At 43.1% G+C, this 21,006-nt stretch overlaps 1 protein-coding gene across 3 annotated transcripts in view; it reads right to left on the reverse strand.

Annotated features, from left to right (window-relative positions):
• Nucleotides 1–21,006, reverse strand: part of LOC309653444 (pseudouridine-5'-phosphatase-like) — a 449,022-nt gene that overhangs the window by 75,210 nt on the left and 352,806 nt on the right. For 2 of the 3 annotated variants that reach the window (XR_014259160.1, XR_014259162.1), the window contains exon 6: nucleotides 15,874–16,015. The gene's annotated coding sequence lies outside the window, so the exon portion shown is untranslated. Of the gene's footprint in view, nucleotides 1–15,873; nucleotides 16,016–20,667; nucleotides 20,702–21,006 lie in introns of all 3 variants that reach the window. The other variant, XR_014259161.1, reaches the window with a different exon arrangement.

A 21,006-nucleotide genomic window follows, 5' to 3' on the forward strand; every position in this document is an offset into this window, starting at 1 on the left:
AGCATAGGGGTGCATGTAACTTTTTGAATTAGAGTTTTCTTTTCTTTTCTGGATATACACCCAGGAGTGGGATTGCAGGATCATATGGCAACTCTATTTTCACTGGAACAAACGAATATTTTAATTGCTCTGCTGGGTTGTTAATTTCAATGTTTTCCCCTCCTCTTCCATGAACTAATTTATCTTTATTTGGAAATAGGGTGACCATGCATCCTGGTTTGCTGAGGACTTTTGGGGGGCTTAGCATGGAAAGTCCTACGTCCAGAGAACCAGATGGTTGGTGAGGCTATTTGGAAAGATTATGCTTTCAGCTTTTTACATTCCTTTTCCCAAATTCTTGCGAGTTTGTTGTCCCTACACAAACTCTTCCAACTCCTGTATCTCCAACTTGTCCTAGCTATAGAAAGGAACCATGCATTTCCCTCACTGAACAAAAGCCCCCACTAGTGGTCTAGCGGTCTACATCCTTTGGAGAAAAATGTGTCAGTTACAGGAACAGAAGGAGGAGGAGATAGAGTATCCCTGTTATAAATGAGAGCTAAAGTTTAAGTATTAAACAGATGCATATTTATTGGGTTTGCTGTTGACAAATAGAGTAGTAGGAGTCAACCATCTTCCTCAGGTTCCTTTTTTTTTAAAATTTTTATTTATTTATTTATTTATTTATTTATTTATTTATTTATTTATTTTTGGCAGCCTATTGCTGCACACAGGCTTTCTCTAGTTGCGGCGAGCGGGGGCTACTCTTTCTTGCGGTGTGCAGGCTTCTCACTGCAGTGGCTTCTCTTGTTGCGGAGCATGGGCTCTAGGCGCACGGGCTTCAGTACTTGTGGCATGTGGGCTCAGTAGTTGTGGCTCGTGGGCTCTAGAGCGCAGGCTCAGTAGTTGTGGCGCACAGGCTTAGTTGCTCTGCGGCATGCGGGATCTTCCAGGACCAGGGCTTGAACCCATGTCCCCTGCATTGGCAGGTGGATTCTTAACCACTGCACCACCAGGGAAGCCCTCTCAGGTTCCATTTTTAAGTCTGAGGCTAAAGAGTGTCACTGTCAAAAATCCTCTCCAAAGATGTATGTGCCTAGTGACAGAGGACCGGAGGAAGAGTCTATATGTGTCCTAACAATGCTGTAACAAATTCCCACAAATGCAGTGGCTTAAGACAATACCAGTGTACTTTTGTACAGTTTTGGAGGTCAGAAGTCAGATGTAAGGTTTGATATATAAGACGGATAAAAAACAAGGTCCTACTGTAGAGCACAGGGAACTATGTTCAATATCCTGTGATAAACCATCATGGAAAAGAATCTAAAATAAAGAAAGTATAACTGAATTACTCTGTTGTACAGCAGTAATGAACACAACATTGTAAATCAACTATAGTTCGATTTTAAACCAAAGTCGGAAACGGATCTCGCTGGGCGGAAATCAAGGTGCAGGGAAGGCTGTGCTCTGGAGGCCGCAGGCAGAATTTGCTCCCTTGCCTGTTCCAGCTTCTAAAGGCCACCTGCATCCTCTGGTTCGTGGTCCCTTCACAGGCAACTGAGTAGCGTCTTCCAACGACCCCGTGCTTCCCGTGTCGCAGCTTCTTCTCTGACTCTGCTGCCTTCTGCCTATAAGGACCCTTGTGAGCACGTCGGCAACCCCAGATAACCTCCGCCTCTCAAGATCCTCCACTTAGCCTCATCAGCAAAGTCCCTTTTGCCTTATAAGGTAGCACACTGGCTGACTGGGGGATGAGGACGGGCATCTTTGGGGGGCATTATTCGGAGTCGCCTTGGCTTTGCTCAGTGCTTTGCTGACCCCAGAAGGCAAGATCATGTCAGGTCTGAAAGCATCATCTGAACGGGAAAGCAGGATACACTTCCATTTTTATCACAGACCCATGTCCTTTGGGCTCTGCCAAAGCTGACACTCATTCTTTTTCTGAAAACTGAGATAGAATGGACATTTAATATTGTATCTGTTTTAGGTGCGTGACATAATAGTTTGATATAGGTATATATTCTGAAATGACTCCCACAATGAGTTTAGTTAACATATATCACCTCATATACATACAATTTTTTAAAAGATGTTTTTGATGTGGACCCTTTTTTAAAGTCTGGATTGAATTTGTTACAGTACTGCTTCTATTTTATGTTTTGGTTTTTTGGCCGCGAGGCATGTGGGATCTTAGCTCCCCGACCAGGGATCGAACCCGCACCCACTGCATTGGAAGGCGAAGTCTTAACCACTGGACCGCCAGGGAAGTCCCTCGTTACAATCTTTTTTTTTAACTTGGAATGAGAGGTTTTAAGATCTACTCTCCTAGCCACTTTCAAATATACTGTGAAATATTGTTAACTACAGTCACCATGCTACATCTCAAGGACTTATCACTGGAATTCTGTGACCTTTGACCCCGTCACCCATTTCACCCATGCCCCCCCCCCACTGGCAACCACCAATCTGTTCTCTTGTTTCTATGAGTGTTTTTTTTTTTTTTTAACATTCCACATGTAAGTGAGGTCATACAGTATTTGTCTTTCTCTGTCTGACTTATTTCACTTAGCTTAATGCTCTCAAGGTCCAGCCATGGTGTTGCAAATGGTGGGATTTCCATTTTCCTCATGGCTGAATAATATTTCGTTTTATATATGTACCACATCTCTTTACCCATTCATCTGTTGATGGACTGAGCCCCCGTGCCACAACTACTGAAGCCCGCGTGCCTAGAGCCCATACTCTGCAACAAGAGAAGCCACCGCAGTGAGAAGCCCGCGCACCGCAATGAAGAGTAGCCCCCACTCGCCCCAACTAGAGAAAGCCCATGCGCAGCAACGAAGACCCAACGCAGCCAAAAATAAATAAATTAAATAAATTTAAAAATAAATGAATAGATCGTGCACTTTAAATACGAGAAAAAAATTTAGGTTGTTTCCATGTCTTGGCTACTGTAAACAGTGCTGCTGTGAACTTGGGGTGCAGGTATCTTTTCAGGATAGTGATTTTATTTCCTTTGGATAAATACCCAGAAGTGGAATTGCTGGATTATCTGGTAGTTCTATTTTTAATTTTTTGAGGAACCTCCATCCTGTTTCCACAGTGGCTGCACCGATTTATGTTCCCACCAACAGTGCACAAGGGTTCCCCTTTCTCCACACCCTCTCCAGCATGTATTATCTCTTGTCTTTTGGATAAAAGCCATTCTAACAGGTATGAGGTCATATCTTACTATGGTTTTGATTTGCATTTCCTGGATGACTAGTGACGTTGAGCACCTTTTCATGTACCTGTTGGCCATCTGTATGTCTTCTTTGGAAAAAATGTCTATTCAGATTCTCCTCTGACACTCAGTTTTAACTGATTCATTAGCTCCTGAAGCTAAGTCACGAGAGGATGGAAGTCATTGCTTTATTGGTCTAAATGCCTCATCTTGCTGAACAAACATTAAGAGAAGCATCCACCAGTGACCAAAATTTTATCCTTTAATCAAAAGAGTGCATTCCCAAACTGAATATTTTAGCTTTTTATCTGATCTTCACTTAGCTATTTTCCCAAGGTGAGATGCTATTTATAGATCTGCAGCTCATCTTAAACTACTTTTTCTGATGTCACTGAAGACAAGAAAAAAGTCCCAAATATCAGCAGAAGAATGCAAATATTAGCATGCTGCTGATATTCAACCGTTTCTGACCCACAAAAGAATCTCAGTTTCATGTAGCTCAACCTGGAAATAATTCATTAAATGAGAACTTGCCATTTACACTGTCCTTCAGTAAGAGAATGTGAATTGAGAGAGATGAATGATGGATATTTTGGTCTCATTGTCTGAAATGGTTTGTATTGAATTCAAGAAGTATTGATTCACTGATTTACTCTTTCTTTCAAGGAAGATTTATGAATATTCATTGAGTGTCCATAAATAGGCTGTATTGTGTGGGTACAAAAAAAGGATGAAACACAATCTCTACCCTAAAGAAAAGATTCAGTGTGGTCTGATTCTGGCATGTTCTAGAAAAGGTGGTGATCTCAGGAAAATGAGCACCTTTCTAGACTTCTTTGCCACGGTCTTGGAGTATTTTAAGAGCCCTAGAAGATATTACCCAGCTTCTTTCTAATTTCCAGTTAAAGATACAAAAATTAGTACAGTATGAAGAAGTCAGGCTAGACATAAAAAAGAGCTTCCTAATAATAAAGCAAGCTCTTCCCTGAAAACGCATAAGATGTCCGTTTTCCAGGAGAGGGTTAATCTCTGTGTGGGTCCTTTTTGAGCACAGACAGGAGACAATAACATCTCAAGGTTCCTTGGCTGTGTTTTGTGATTCTCCAATGCATAACATTTTTACCCCCCATGCCCGTGGGGAAAAATAAAGATATGGAATAAAGCACTTTTACAACCTTGATTAACTTTACACAGAAGGATGAGATCATGTATTTGGAAGGTGAACTTGGGATTTGTAAAATGATGGGTATATTTCGTAGCACCATAAAGAATAATGACCCTGCTACGGAAAATGGTAAAGGGACGACATAACGTCTCCAACTCTTCATTTTCTGGGGGAAAAAAAGGCTTAATAATGATTATTATAGTTTATAATGGGATTTAGCGGCTGCCTAACTGTGTTTTGATTTTCCAGGATTAGCGCTCGGTGCCATAATTGTAATTCCTCCTGATTGCAGACTGCACTGCAGTTACCCAGCCACTTGATTCCTTCCGAGCGCCAGCCTCTGCATTCTTTTCCGGCTGATTTGAAGGTAATGAAACAATCTATATATAGGTGTTTTGCAGAGGTTTTTTATTTCTAGCTAAATGTTAACTATACATTTTTCCTGTAGTAAACGCTGCTAACAGCAAAGGAGTAGAATGGATTTTCAGGAGAAAGTATTTGAAACCTGACTTGACTTTAATCAGTTTCATCTCATCTCCAATCCCCAACTCACTTTAGAGGCTGATGAAGGATAAATGGAGAGATAGACTGTATTTGTCAATGTCTATTCAAAGGCCATCAATATTTGATGGAGAGTACAGTAAACACCTTAGGAGAGTCTCCCATTTAGACTGCAGGGAAATAGAGATTTCTGTACAAATAGAGGCCACCTTGGGAGCACAAGCAACACAGCATCTTAAGATGCCAACTGTGGGACCCTCATATGGCAGGTATAAAGGCTCATAGGGATGCACGCTTGTATAAACTGAATCCCTGCTTCTCCTTTAGGTCCCTATACGAGTTCTCTCCTTTTCATTCTCACCTGATTTCTGTTTGGTTTGTTCATCATTCTGTTGGTTTATTTATTTATTTTCTACATATATTCTATGTGTCTTTCTAAGCCACCTTAAAACCTTTGTGGAAAAAGAGAGATAATGAATGGATATATGGATGGGTGGGTAAGTGGGTGGATGGATAGGAGAGGATGGGAGAATGGATAAACAAATGGATGGGTGGATGGATGAATGGATGGATGGAAGGATAACAGGATGGGGTGGATGAATGGACAGTATACTTGTGAATGGATGGATGGATGAATGGAAAGGTGTATTTGTGGAAGGATGGATGGATGGATGGATGGAAAGATATATAGGTGAATGGGTAAATGGATGGATGGATGGATAGCTGGAAAGATGGATGGGTCAATAGGTAAGTGGATAGATGGGTGAGTAGGTAAATGGATGGATGGGTAGATTTGTGGATGGATGAATAGAAGGATGGGATGGATGGATGAATGGAAGGAAAGGTGGATTTTTGGATGGATGGATGGATGGATAGACAGGTGGATGGGTGGACAAATGAATGGATAGATGGAAGGAAAAAACTTAGATAGATGGATATATGGATGGATACATGGATAGATGGATTGATAGTGGGTGGATAAATGGGTAGATGAATGAATGGATGAATGGACAAAAAGAACCCTGAAAGAATACACACTTATGTCAGCAAACCTCTTGGGTAAACATCATTTTCTACCACATGACGGTTTGTCCCATTCTTTTCTTCCTCTCCTCCATTAACAGTGCCATTGCTTTAGTTTGATTTTTCATTCATCAGCTCTCAAATCAATTCTCATTCTTCAACTCTCTTTCCTCTGAGAAACTCCTGTTTCTCATGCTCTCCTCGCTTTTTCCAGCATTTAGGCACCCCCTTTTTTCTATGCCCAAATCATCTTGAATATAACTTTCTTATAGCACATACCATACCCTTTGTCATCTTTCTGTCTCCTTTGACAAACAGTGGGGCCTCTTCGAGGCTCTTGTGTTTGTCTTATCTTGGTATCCCCAGTGCTGCACATATTGTTCTGCATGTTGCAATAACAGAAGGTAGCATTTATTAGGTTCCTCCTGTCTACTAAGTGTGTCACATATACCTCACTTGTATTGTGTCATTCCATCCCCACAACAATCATAAGTGGTAGGTATTGATGTGATTCTTATTTATAATTAAGAAAGTTCATTAAGGTTCAGAGGGGTTTGGTGACTTGCCTAAGATCACAAAGCTGATAAGTGGTGCAATGGAGGTAGAAATCTAGGCTGTCTGACTCTAGAACACACATTCTTCATGGACAGTATCGTCCCAAGTGGGTGAAAATTGGTTCTTGGGAGGTGAAAAGAATAATACTCATTTTACGTGCAGAGTTCAGAAATACAGAACAGAGAAGCAGCATATCTGTTAAAACTTCATGGGGGGTGGATTGGGAACAAATGTGTGAAAAAGCACTGTAGTGTGCAATCATGAAAACACACTGAGAACTGTTCACAATAGGCAGGACATGGAAACAACCTAAACGTCCATCGACAGAGGAATGGATAAAGAAGATGTGGTACATATATACAATGGAATACTACTCAGCCACAAAAAGGAACGCAATAATGCCATTTGCAGCAACATGGAGAAACCTAGAGGTTGTCATACTAAAGGAAGTAAGTCAGACAGAGAAAGACAAACACCATATGATGTCACTTATATGTGGAATCTAAAATATGACACAAATAAACATATATACAAAACAGAAACAGACTCACAGACATAGAGAACAGACTTGTCGTTTCCAAGGGGGAGGAGGGATGGGGGAGGAATGGAGTGGGAGGTTGGGATTTGCAGATGCAGACTAGTACACACAGGATGGACAAACAACAAGGTCCTACTGTAGAGCACAGGGAACTGTACTCAATATCCTGTGATAAACCGTAATGGAAAAGAATATTAAAAAGAACATATATATATATATGTATAACTGAATCACTTTGCTATACAGCAGAATTAACAACATTGTAAATCAAATGTACTTCAATTAAAAAGAAAAAGAAAAAAGTCTGAGAAACACTGGGTTACACCACTCGCATCCATCTGTTGTAGCACGTTGCCTCTCGTGAAGGGATGGATGAATGGGTTTGTCAACGCAAGGAATATAACTTCAGAGATTCCTTCCTGGACCTCAGGAGTGTGGTGCTCAGACTCCCAAATGAACCCAACTCCCGATTTATGCCCCTGTTTAATCCCTTCCTTTGAGTGTGGGCTGCCTGGTGACTTGCTTCTGTCCAACAGAATCCAGCAAAGACAATGGATGCACTTTCATGATTCGGTTACATACGAGAGTGACTTCTGTCTTTCTAGCAGACTCCTTCTCTCTTGCTGGCTTGTGATGAAATAAGCGACTGCAGGGAGAGGTCAAGACAAGACATGGACGGACAGCTCCACGTAACAGCCAGCAAGGACTCTCTCTCTCTCTCTCTCTCTCTCCCTCCCTCTCTCTCTCTCTCTCTCTCTCTCTCTCTCTCCCTCTCTCTCTCTCTCTCTCCCTCTCTCTCTCTCTCTCTCCCTCTCTCTCTCTCCCTCTCTCTCTCTCTCTCCCTCCCTCTCTCTCTCTCTCTCTCCCTCCCTCTCCCTCTCTCTCTCTCTCTCTCTCTCTCTCCCTCCCTCTCTCTCTCTCTCCCTCCCTCCCTCCCTCCCTCCCTCCCTCTCCCTCTCCCTCTCCCTCTCTCTCTCTCTCTCTCTCTCTGTCTCCCCAGTCACCTGCAAAGAACTGAATCCTGCCAAAAGCCACATGAGTTTGGAAGCAAACCCTTCTCCAGTCAAGCCTTTGGGTGAAACCCCAGTCCTGGCTGACACCCTGGCTGCATCCTTGTGAGACCCAGCTGAGCCGCACCTGGAGTCCTGACCCTGACGTACAGAACCTACGTGATGACAAAAGTGTGTTGTTTGAAGCCGACGATTTTCTGGTAACGGGTTACACAGCAAGAGATCACTAAGACAAGGAGTTTAAACTCCTTGGCTTGAAACCTTGAGAAAGCGAGACCCAAGAAATCAACACAAACGAAGAGCAGATTCTCTGAGTTTGTTTTCACATCACTTGACAACATCTCCATGGATCTGAAGCAGATCTGAAAGTTATGTTTGCAAGTGGTTATGTTTGACTAAAGGTGTAGAGAGACCAGAGTTTACTTGCTGGGAAGCTGCAGCTGAGTCCTTCAGAATCAACCTCCACAACAGTGCTTGAGTTGCTATGTGTGTGCGCAGATCTATATACAATTGCGTGTTAGATTTCTTTATTTAATGGTGGTTACTTAGTCAGCTAGCTAGGATGGTGTTTGTTTTATTTGGGAGACCAGCATCCCCTGATAGATGCCAGTCAGCTACCAGCCCAGGGATTGATGGATGGAAGGACACACAGGCACCCATGGGTATGAAATAGTTTGTTACACACATAGAAAACAGCAAGAGCATTTCCCAAGGAGAAGAGCTGAGATCGGAGCCAGAGTGAAATGAGAGCAAGGCGGGAGGGAAGTTCTGGGGTTCATTGTGTTATGGGATCCAACCATGGTGAGGGTTTCTGAGTGCACAAGAGTTAGGATTTTCCTGTCTTGAATTTCCCCACCACCTTCTAGGCAAGTAGCTCCTGATCTTTTTTTATTGGCTTGTCCAGCTGTAGGACAAAAGAGAACGAGGGGAGGGTCGAATTTGAAATCTGTCAGTAGTCAAACATCAAAAATGGAGTTTCATATCTTTTCCTGGAAAACTCCTACTCACCCTTCAAGACCCAGCTCAAATGTTCCCTTCTCTGATGAACCCAGGTGGAGACTGAACTCATGGGAGTCAGTCTCTCCCCCACCCCCGAAATCTTCATAAAAGTATTTACCTTGTTCTATGTTTTAATGGAGTCAGACCCTTGATTACAGTGGCCACCTAGTGACAGGATATATTAAAACAATAAGTGTGAAACATTATACATGGTGTGACTGATCAGGCATGGGTGAGATTATCAAATGTTGATCTAGACTCAATAGAGGAAGGTGGGTGTCACCCACATGCAAGGATCCGTAGGATCACTGTCGAGACAAGAAAACAAGCACAGGAGCAGAACTGAGAGCGGTCAGAACGCAGAATCCTTGACATGAATCTAGAAGGCACTGATGTCACACTGTCCGTTTTCAGGTTCTATCCTTATAGATAAGGTGACCGCACGCCCTGATTCGCCTAGGGAAGTCTTGACTTACCCCTGTTTCTCCAGCAGATTTATGGACGAGTGTTGCCTTTTGCTCCCCCAAATGTCCCAGTTCGGTTGAGAGGTTGAATGCGTTTCCTCTCATCTTCCACATGCCTAGAAACCACTGTAATCAACCACAGAATCGTAAGGGATTTGGAAGAAGCTGGTTTCTACCCACCGTGATGGACCTCACCATCGAAAGCCAAGCAGTTCAACGGTCATTGTGATTAATATCAAAGGATGATGTAGGTGCCACAAGTGTGCAGAACTGTTTTATTTGTGAGACTACCTGGACGCGAAATCTCGGGGGTCTTCTAACAATAACAGCTGACCGGTGTACAGACCGGTGTACAGAGCTCTGTGGTCCACAAAGGACTTTCACCTATTTGTCTCCATCACTCTGTGGTACATAAAGCACTTTGCTCTATCTGTCTCCATTAATCCAGAAAAACTCTGTGTGTGAGGCAAAACAGGCATGATTATCCCCAATTTAGAGGTAAGGAAGTTGGGGGTCAGAAAGGTGGGCAGAAGGGCAATTTACCAAATCTGAATGATGCAGACTTGATCCCGGGGGGGTGGGAGTTCCTATCACATGGATTTGCCCAGCTCACGCTTCTCAGATCCACCTGCACTTCTAACGAGTGAGTGTCTCTGACCTGTCCTGACAGGAGAAAGGTGGATATTACACACTGGATGCAGGACATGTGTGACACACTTTGGCTGAGAAAGGGCATTCATCATTTAGAGGATCTCTATGAGGATTCGTTACAAAAGGTTCTAATAACACAGAACATTTGCAAATGTAACTTCCCTCTTCCCAAAGATACTCAAGGAAGAAGAAGAAGAAATGCTTTTGTATTTGTTTGACTGTCCTCATTCCGTTGCCCTAAATAGTTGCTCTGCGATGTCCCTATTATTTCCTGAACCTCCACGAGCACAGCAAGGTCTGATGATAGGCGTACAGTGCTTTGAACTTGCTTTTCGAATCTCAAAGCTCAACCATTAGAAAGGTGGCCACCACTGAACTATCAAAGAAGACTGCCCCCGCCAGGAGAAGATCAGACATTCCTCTTACCCCAGTTGTGTGGCTTTGCATGGAAAGGGTAAGGTGAAGGGAGATGAAAGGGGTAGACCCTTCAGGGGTTACTTGTAACATGTGGACTTATTTGATTTACAGGAGATCTCCGAAATGTTCTCTCTCTTGGTTGCACTTCAAAAAGGACATGGCCTGTTTCCCACTGCATGCTGGACCCCCTGGGTCCAACAAAGTCATCTAAGATTTTGCCAGCCAAATTGTCTTTCTATCCACTTTATTTCTCTGTCATTACTGTGCCACCCAGATCCTGGAGAGGCCCATGAGCGCTGAAACAGGGAGAGAGGCACAGATTTTTGGTAACCACGAATGACTCAGAGCCACTGTGTTGTTGACTCAGATGGTCATCTACTCTGACCTCTTCTGACACGGACTATGCATAACATACTTTTTGCACAAATATACTCCCAGTTGTCCCAGGGACGTAAACTCCCAGGAGAACCCAGTAGGCAACAGAAAGGAGAGAAGGAGCTTAGTACATTTATTGGAAGCTAATTGCTTGATTTACTCGAGGGCTGGCCAGCTGCGCAAGTCAGCGGAGCAGTGTTGACAGCATTTGCTGAATTTTCATCTTGACTTAGGGAAACCCCAGGACGCCCTGGGAATTTGGCCTCTGTAAAGACCGTAACATATGGTCCATTTGCATAGACATAAGTTTGAGTTCTGAGCCCTTGGGCAAGACTTTCCCAAATTCCTCTCTTGATCTTCTTTCCATTTCCAGCAAACAGAGACACAGGGGAAAGGCACTCCCCTTTTCTCCCAGGCCCCTCATGGCAGGATCTGTACAGTATGGTCAAGACCTTTCTCTCTGATGATCTGTTCCCATCAGAAACAGGAAGGAAAGACACTTAGTCAAGGGGGCTTCACTCATACAGTGGAGGGCATTTTTTTTTTAATCTGTAAAGTAAACGAACAACTTCCTTTATTGCCTTTGGCCCTAGAAGATCAGCCATCTGTTCTAGAAGGTCACAGGTGTAAACCCGAGTCAGTGAGCTTTGGGCCGAACCGTGAACAGACATGGGCTTTGGCGTGAAAGCGACATGGCCTCAGACGGCCAACTGGAACATCTGGCCCCCTACTGGACCCTTGCCTCTTCTGTCAAAGCAGAGCAATGAATGAAAATGCCATTGCCCGTTACAGATGGAGGAGGCCCTCTAGCTCTCTAGTAGTGAGCGGTCAAGGCATTTTTGTCATCTCCGTTGACACCCAAACCCCCAAGAAACAGAGGCTTCCCAGAAGTCACCAAGACAGCCCAGAGAAGACAGGTGTCTTGAGCTTGTAGGCTGAAAGCAGACGTTTTGAACCAAGAGGTCAAGTGCAAGAGAAGGCCATGGAGGGTACGGAAGCCACCCAAGTCAACTGGCATTGGGAGAGAAGGCAAGCATCCTACACAGCCCAAGATGCTCCCACACTCCACGGCGTCTTCTGCAGAGCAGGGCGTCTTGCTGCCTACTGGATTCTAATTTGAGGATGTCACCCCCAGATGAGCCACTGATATAATTAAAACACAACAGCTATCCTAGCGTTGATTCCTCTCTTGAAACCAAAAACATCTATGTAGTGTCTCCCACATGCGTTAGACACTAGAGAAATGACAGCCAACAGGACAGATGTGGTTCCAACCATCAGGGAATGAAAATGCAAACGGGTTGTACACAAACTAAGGAGCCTCACCAAAGGAAAACGAGGGGATTGTAGGGGGACACGCAGAAAGGGAATCTTACCAAGACCACAGAAACGGGAACGGCTTTCAGGAGAAACGGGCGTTCTGTAGGCCTTGCACCAGCCCCGCACACACGTGACCCTTTTAACCCAATTTCAGGCAGTTTAGTGCGTTGAACTAACGTTTACATGAAACCTTGGGCCTGAAAGTGATTTTGTCCACCAGGCACAGCTACCAGGAAGACAGCCCTGAAGTTCTGTTTTGTTTTGCATTGGGGTGGAGCGAGCAGCACAAGGTAGGAGAAGGACACAGGCAAACTGAAGGCAGTGGGCCAGGGAAGCACAGAGCGTGACAGAGAGCCCTGGGGGACCAAGGAAGGGCAGGGACAGCACCACCGACCACAGGCTGAACCTTCCTATCTGCCCGGGGCGGGGGCTTGCCTTCTGCAGAAATCCCAGCTGGGAACTTGCACAAGCCCTTCTCCTCGCTTCATCCTCTCCGCGGAATCAGAGCTTCTAGGTTCTAACGCAGTAAACAGAGTCTTATTAGGACATCTGTCTACTGTCAACAGCTGATCTTCACGGGAACACTACTGCAAATCCACCCACCGACAAGACGAGTGTGTACAAAGAGCAAGCAGACGGCCCCTTGGAAAGACGTTCCAGAAAATATGGGTCACGGAGAATGGCAGCGAGGGACTGGAAATGATTTTCGATCTAGACCTGGAAACAGTGCGATGAACACTGGCGCCTGGTGGGTGGGTCGTAGTCTATCAGAGACCTACGTGTTTATTATGGAAAGAGAGCACCTGGCGGTGGTTCTTAAGCAGTGGCATCTACACATTTTCTACATTGTCTTTGTCATTTTTGTGGCCTGGAAGCCTCGTTTTCTAGAGCAAGGTTCCTCCCCTCTACTGCAACTCCCTGAGTGCCACACCTGATTTTTTTTTTTTTCTTCTTTTTTTACTTCTGAAATGCTCTGTTTGGGCAACTTCCTGGCTTTATCCCTGCAACGCCAGTCCCAAGCAACAGCCACCTACGCCTCTCACAAACCCCTTGATAGAATCGCAGATCACGTTCCGCCTGGCAGTGCTGTCGGCACAGCTCTTGTCTGCTCACTTTCCTGTTTTCCCAAACTGCCACGTGGTGTATAGAGAAGTGTTTGCTGCTGGCGATGAGGATGCTGTCTTGTTACGTTGGGTAAGTGACTCAGGCAGTTACACGAGGTGACACACCACCACTGCTGTGGGCAGCCCACCTGTGTGGAGTCAAAGGGGAAAGGTGTGATGATCCTCTCGAAGCAAAACTACACTGGCAGATGGCGGAGACCCATCACCTCCAAGTTATTGGCTGCAGGGGCGTGTTGAGAAAATGGTTTTCTCTCTCTCTCTCCCCATATGCATTTAGAGGGAAGCATCTCTGAAGGTCCACGGTCACCCGTAGGATGGTCCAGATGGATGAGGAGGCCAGGCTGTACCTCCCAGTGGTGCACAGCTACAGACACTCACAAGGGGCTGTAACCGAGTGTAAGCCGAGCTTGGACTCTCCCTTCCAAATCCTCTCTTCTTCCATGGCCTCTGGACTCCAGGAGAGGGAAGAGGGGAACACAGACGGATGATCCTAGCACCAGATCTACCGCTTTGACTTCTTCTCCCAAAAAGGAGGTGGGGATTTGCATGTGAAAGATTGAAAGAGGAAATGCTCTTCCAAGAGACATGAATCTAATGATGGGAGAAACATTACGGGCTGGTGTTTTTTCCTTGGAATTTAAGGACAATCATAGGACGTCTATGGCTTTAAAACATTCTCCCCTTGTTATATGCTTCCTTGCAGCTCCCCATCGTACGTAACAGCCTACACGTTATTGATAAGAACTAACGCCACAGTACCTATAGCAACAATTCAATAAATTCGCTTCATTGTTACCTGACAGGTGGTAGGTAAGCTGCTTACACAGCTGGGCTGCCCTACACACAACTGTGATTCTTTGCACGTGCCGGCTCAGGCTTGGCAGTGGAGGGTAGGGGATTAGGGTCAGAAGTGTCCTTTCATAGTCTGCCTGCTTCTGTTGATCACGTGGAAGGACAACATCCTTCCCAGGGCTCGTAGGGCCCAGGAGCTTCAGGTGAGGATTTGCAGCGGGGAAAGGAGTCAGTGACGCACGTAAGAGCGAGAAGCTGCGGGACCAGCCCGATATTTCGGGGGCGGTGGTGGCGGAGGAGGCAAGACAGCGGTAGACCTAGGAGAAACCCTGCCTTTCCCTAACCGCTGGAGAAAGGTAAGCCCCTCGAATGATGAGGACGATGCCTTCATTCACGTGTATCAATCAGTTTCCATCACGGTCTTATGGATGCAAGTACGGTAACCCTTATTTTAAAGACAAGGAAACTGAGCCCCCAAAGGATATGTGACTTTCTCCAGGATATGCAGTCGCCTGTGTTTCTATATGTAACTTAAGTCAGAAGAGGGGTGTTATTTCCTACAGATGATTGAGTTTTGCCGGTTTAAAATGCTGACCCATTTTCTTTCTTATCGGATGATTCTTAGCACTTGGATTTAACAAAAGCTTAACTGAGAAACCAGTGTCCAGAGTTTGTAGGAAATGCAATCATTCAGCGGCCATCGAATTGCCATTTTCTCTAGCATCCGTCGCAATGTAGTTTAAGAAAAACCTTCATCTCCCAAACCTTTGCTGGCTATTTCTAATGAAATGGCTCTTTCAGAGGTAATCTCTCACTGTCTTTTACAATACTGTTTCTAATATCTTCCCCCCACCAGAGTGGAAACTATAAATGCTCACTATTGATCTTCTTATTGAAAAATGGCATTATAACATGTCGCTTTAGAAGCTTGAATGCATCAGAGAAAAGCATGGACAGAATTTAAATTATAGAAAACTGAAGGTAGCTGATTGGATTTTTAGTCTATTCTAAAAAATAATAAACTTATTCATACAGACAGTTTTTCAAAGTCTTTCATCCTGTGTGGTCTCCAATCCACGGTGAAACGTGGGGTTAATTCTAAGGTCTGTCGGGGAAGGAATAAAGAGAATGGGGCACGTGGAGGGGGGGGTCTCATGAAAACCAATTCAATAAGAAATAATCTGATAAGTGAGCGGCGTAAATGTCTGGAAGGTGGCCTCACAGAGTCCTGAGTCCATTTAGTGATAAATGTCAACATCAGGACTCTCCAGAGGGAAATAATTGCATTAGTCACTGCAAATAGACATAAAAGACTAGCCTTTCTTGGGTTTTGTTTTTGTTTGTTTTTTCTTTAGCGTTCATACCAAGAAGACGGTTAGTGAGTTTCAGTGACTCTATTCGTTAAGAGTAAAAAAAAAAATATGTAGCAAATTCCAAAGAAACATCTCCATTATCGAAATCAGCCTAGGGAGAACAGAGTGTGTATACACACTGCCTCAGTCTCATGCACACGTTAGTTGGAAATCACTCTGCACACCGAGTGTCACATGTTTTTATGGGGACAGGAATGAACTGAAAATCAGGCAACATGTAAAATAGCCTCTGGAAAACCGTACATTGTACCCTTTTAATGCTGGCTAAAGCTAGAAGGGAAGAGAAAACTCCAGTGGGCACAAAAAGAGAAAGAGATGGAAAAAAAATGAAGATAATATAAATCTCATAAAGATTTTGGTTTACCTTTGTCTTGCGATGAAAATGAGTTTCATTCAAATCCAATCCTTCAGTCCAGGATGTGGGTGTCTTCGATCAAGTGGCATCAAAAAGTCAATAAACTTTTGGTTGATGTATGACGTACCGAAGAAAAGTGCACAAATCATACCTGTATGGGAAAATGAATGATGGCACAGTGAACACAGACATGTCACCACCATCCAGGTCAAAAAATCAAGCATTACCTGCATCTGAGAAGAATCTTCCAGTGACCTCCCAATAATTACCACTCCCCATGCCAAAAAAACACTGTTTCCTAAATTCTAATACCATAGATTCAATTTGCCTGTTTTTAAACTCTATATAAATGGAATCGTACAGTATTTATTACTCTGTCTAGCTTCTTTCATGTAACATTACAAGATGTATCAATGCTGTTGCATGGGGTGGTTCATTCAGTTTTTAGTTCTATGCAATATTCTTTTGTATGAATACACCTCAATTTATTCATTCATCCTACTGTTGATAAACATTTAGGTTCTTACCTTTTCTTGGCTTTAATGAATAGTGATGCTGTGAAGATCCTTGGACAAAACTTTTGGTGCAGGTATGTACACATGTATGTCAAGAATGGAACCAGGTATATCTATAGTCAGTTTTCATAGATACTGCCAAACAATTTTCCAAAGGGTTGCACTAATTTATACGTCCTCCCACCAGCATTGTGAGTGAGTTCCAGTTGCTCTATATCTTTGCCAACACTTCCTGATATCAGTCTGTCTATGGTAGCCGTTTTGGTGGTTGGGCAGAGGTCTCTCATTCTGGTTTTAATGTAAATTTTCCTGACATTCAATGAGGCGGAGTATTGTTTTCATGGGTGCATCAGGCATTTGGATGTCCGAAGTGTGATGTGCTAGCTCAAACCTTTTGCTCACTTTTGAACTGGGCTGTTAGTTGGGGTTTTTTTTGTTTTTGTTTTTCTTACTTATTAATTTGTAGGAACACTTTCTATCTTGAGGATAGGACAATTTTGCTAGTTTAAAATGCTGTTGGGACTTTGCTGGTGGTCCAGTGGTTAAGACTTTGCCTTCCAACATAGGGGATGCATGTTCAATCCCTGGTTGGGGAGCTAAGACCCCACATGCCTGGCGGCCAAAAAACCAAAACATAAAACAGAAGCAATACTGTAACAAATTCAATAAAGACTTTAAAATTGGTCCACATCAAAAAAAAAAAAAACTTTAAAAAAGTAACTAACTAAATAAAATGCTGTAAATATCATGTCATAAACCGTGGCTTCTCTTTTTACTCTTTTAATGGTGTCTTTTGCGATCAGAACACCATGCCAGTTTATCGGTCTCTTCCTTTATCAGGAGCGTTTTGTGCCCCGTTAAGATAGGTTTGAGAATCGTGACGTGTCTGATGGCAGTCTGATTATTTGATCTCTTTGTTTGTTTGTTTCTCTTTGTTGTCAGCAGGATGGACTGTCTGAGAGAACTAGGCAGATGTTGCTGGAAGTGTAACTTCAATCAAACAGTATTTTGATTAAACTACAATGGTCCTCAATGCTTTATTTTTTTAATCAAATGAATCTTGTTTTCCCTTTGCCTTTAAACTAACCAAACTGAATTCCTTTGTCTTAAGGCTCTGTCCTGTAATAAAATTAAAATATACTTTACAAATAATTTAGTCACTGATAATTTAGTATAATCGAGTTATGAAATTCATGTCATTTTTCATTGTATTAGGAATATAAAATCAATGAAACAAAAATTTACTATGTACCTATTAAGGTAGAAAAAAAGGTATCAAAAGGAGAAGCTGGGGAAAATGAATGATAATTTTAGCCTACTTCAATAATGGGCAAATTGCAAAATCCTGCAACAGATTGCTAGGTGGAAAGGATGAAATTACTCATTCTATAGCAGCCTGAATAATATGAGTAAGAGCTATTAGAATAGTGAATAGAGCAACTATCCAATAACTACTGTTCGTTGTTAATACTGGCAAGTGAGTCCATGAATTGCCTTCTGGCTCCTGATGATTGCTTGGAAACTTTGCCTCTACAGGTGGACAAGTCCCTGATAAAGAGTCCGACACCAGCATACATTGTTCACACAAATAAAATCAGACAGGCATTTCGAAGAACGACGTTATTAACTTTAAAACACTTGGATTTATTTTAAACTGAGAATATTTCTTCTTCCTAGGTTTATATCACTCATATGGAAAATGAATCGTGACTCTACATATATTCTATATATTTAATGTGGGCATCTCGTATACCACTATTTTTCATAGACTGATTATTTTCATAGGTTTTTTTATTGAAATACAATACGGCTCTTTAATGAAGGAAAGATGAAGAGAAGTATTATATTCTTTATGTAATCAAAATGGATAAACCAGGCCAAAGAAAACATAAATTATTCAAGGTTATGACTACCTTTCGACAGCAGCCCTGGGTTCCATCCATGAAAGCATTAAATCTTCCAAAATGTGTGTCTGTGTGTGTGTGTTTTAATTGTGCTGCAAAAAATCTTAGGTTTTTGAAATAGTTTTCAGGTCAGATAAAAACTGACAGCCCTTGCTCTGGCAAATAATAAAATCTGTAGCAAGGCTAAAGAAATGATTTGCGGTGAAAGACAAAATAAATGTAGACATGGGATAAGAGATTTTTCTTCCTTCATCTATACTCAAACCTACCACTTACGTGAGAGTTTAATAAGGTTGGTGAGTGTTATGTTCATAGATGTGCTAAACCATATAGGAGTGATACATGCCTCCCATTTAAGGCTTCATTTGCACCTGGACACTTTACTCTTCAGGACTAAAATGAACTTTATTCTCAACCTCACCAGTGAATGTTATTTTTTTTAAAAAAAAAGGAGGGCAGGGGATACTGGCAGAGTAGGAACAGCAGAGGTGACAGAGATGAATTCTAGTATCAGAGTGGGTTTTAAATAAACAAAAGAGTGATGTGAGAGAGAAATGCAGGAGTGTATCTTATCTACGGCATCCTACTCTGGAGAAATTCCTTTGGTGTCAATATGTTTAGCTTTCAAAGAATCACATAGACTTAAATGTCAAGGGGTTTTTGTGTACCTACCCAATTCAAAATCTCTTTCAAGGCCGCTGGCAGACACAGGCAATTTTCCAGGCAATCAGCTGGGATTTCCCACTTTGATCTGAAGGAGAGGATAAAAATACTTGGAATCTGGGATGTCCTGCTCCAGTGGGTGATCAAGTCTTCTCTCTGGAAACTCTGGTTTTCCAGTGTATTTCTTTTCACTTTGGGAATTTCTAAGCCAATGGATTGGAAATAAATAGAGAAAGGAGCATACGCTTCTTTCAGGAAGTAAAGCCATTGGGAAGAAGTGAATAAAAATCCTTGCACTTTGAGAAAGGGTCATGGCAGTGAGGCAAAGCCCAGTCTATGGGAGGGAACCTGCCCCTGGGGGCGGGAGGGAGCTGGATCTCTGCAGAGCTGACTGCTGCCGCTCATGAGACAGGGCATACGTGATCACCATGGAGACACACCACCCTGGGCATCAGGCAGGGACAGCCAATAATATGGCTTTATATGAGTTGGGTAGCTTAATTAGGAAAAGCTACCCAATATCTTCATCTTCAACCAACCAAGCAGTGTCCTTTGGATGAACAATGTTTACCCCTAGTTATAAAATAAGAAGACATTAAGCATGACAATGGAAGACCAGGTTAATAAAACAGTGGATCTTGCCACAGAGAAGCAACAATGAAAAACAGACATACTCTTCACTCAATAAATAGTGATGAAATACCTACATGAAACAGGTGTCTTGTTTGATAGACATATTGATAAGCGCTTTCACTTACATCCTGGATCTCTAAAACCTAATTGTGCTTGAGTCCTGTTTATAAGAGTTTTAAAGAAAATTAATGTTGGGAGCTGAAAAGTGAATATGGCATTTTTCTCCATGCCCCAATACTTTTCTCTTTTTAAAAAATGTATTCATTTTATTTATTTATTTTTGGCTGCATAGGGTCTTCGTTGCTGCGCACGGGCTTTCTCTAGTTGCGGAGAGCGGGGGCTACTCTTCGTTGCGGTGCACGGGCTTCTCATTGTGGTGGCTTCTTGTTGCAGAGCACGGTCTCTAGGCACGCGGGCTCAGTAGTTGTGGCTCGTGGGCTCTAGAGCGCGGGCTCAGTAGTTGTGGCGCGCAGGCTTAGTTGCTCCGCGGCATGTGGGATCTTCCCGGACCAGGGCTCGAACCCGTGTGCCCTGCACTGGCAGACGGATTCTTAACCACTGCGTCACCAGGGAAGGCCCCCCCACCCCGCAATACTTTTCTAAATAAACAACACCATGTGCATATGTTTTTCAGGCCCCGACACAGTTCCTGGTACCTTACTCTCTCCTGGAAATCTCTTCAGAGTGAAAACAATCTTTTAAAACTCAAAGGATAATGCTGTTTCTAAAACACCTACTCTGTGCCAGGAAATTGGTTATGCCCTTCATCTCGTTTATTGATGATAGCTTCAGCATGATCCTGCATGGTGTGGATTGTTTACTGTGCTTTACAGAAGAGGAATCCACAGAGGAGATGATTTAAGGTTTCTGAACTTCCAGGGAAGGACCTGAGAATCTGAAGTCCGTGGATCTTATTCCAAAAGCTCTTTCTTACTTATCTACCTGAAGCGGATTCACAAACGGGTGGTCAGTGGATGCACAGAGTAACTGCCACAGGAGTTTCTTCCCTTCCCCTTGTTGACACAAACATAGGATTACGTTTCACGACGGCCACTAAAACATCACGGTTCTCAAATGTGAACACGCACCAGAATCAGCTGCGGCCGGGTCCACAAGGGTTTTCTGTAAAGAGCCACAGAATAAGTATTTCAGATCCTGCAGTCCATACAGCCTCTCTTGTAACTGTTCAGCTGCTGTAATGTTAAAGCAGCCATACATCATAAGACGTGACAGGGCGTGACTGTGTCCCCCTAAAAGCAAACTCATGGACACAGAATTTCATATGGTTTCCATGCGTTGCAAAATATGATTCTTCCATGTGACATTAACATTTGAGATAAACATAAGGCTATTTTTTTCTTACCATTTTTTTAAAAAATAAAGAGATGGCTGATATAAATATAAGCCTTATGTGTATCAAGTAGATC

Source organism: Balaenoptera physalus (genome assembly GCF_965194825.1).
Source record: "Balaenoptera physalus genome assembly, chromosome: Y".
Taxonomy (NCBI): domain Eukaryota; kingdom Metazoa; phylum Chordata; class Mammalia; order Artiodactyla; family Balaenopteridae; genus Balaenoptera; species Balaenoptera physalus.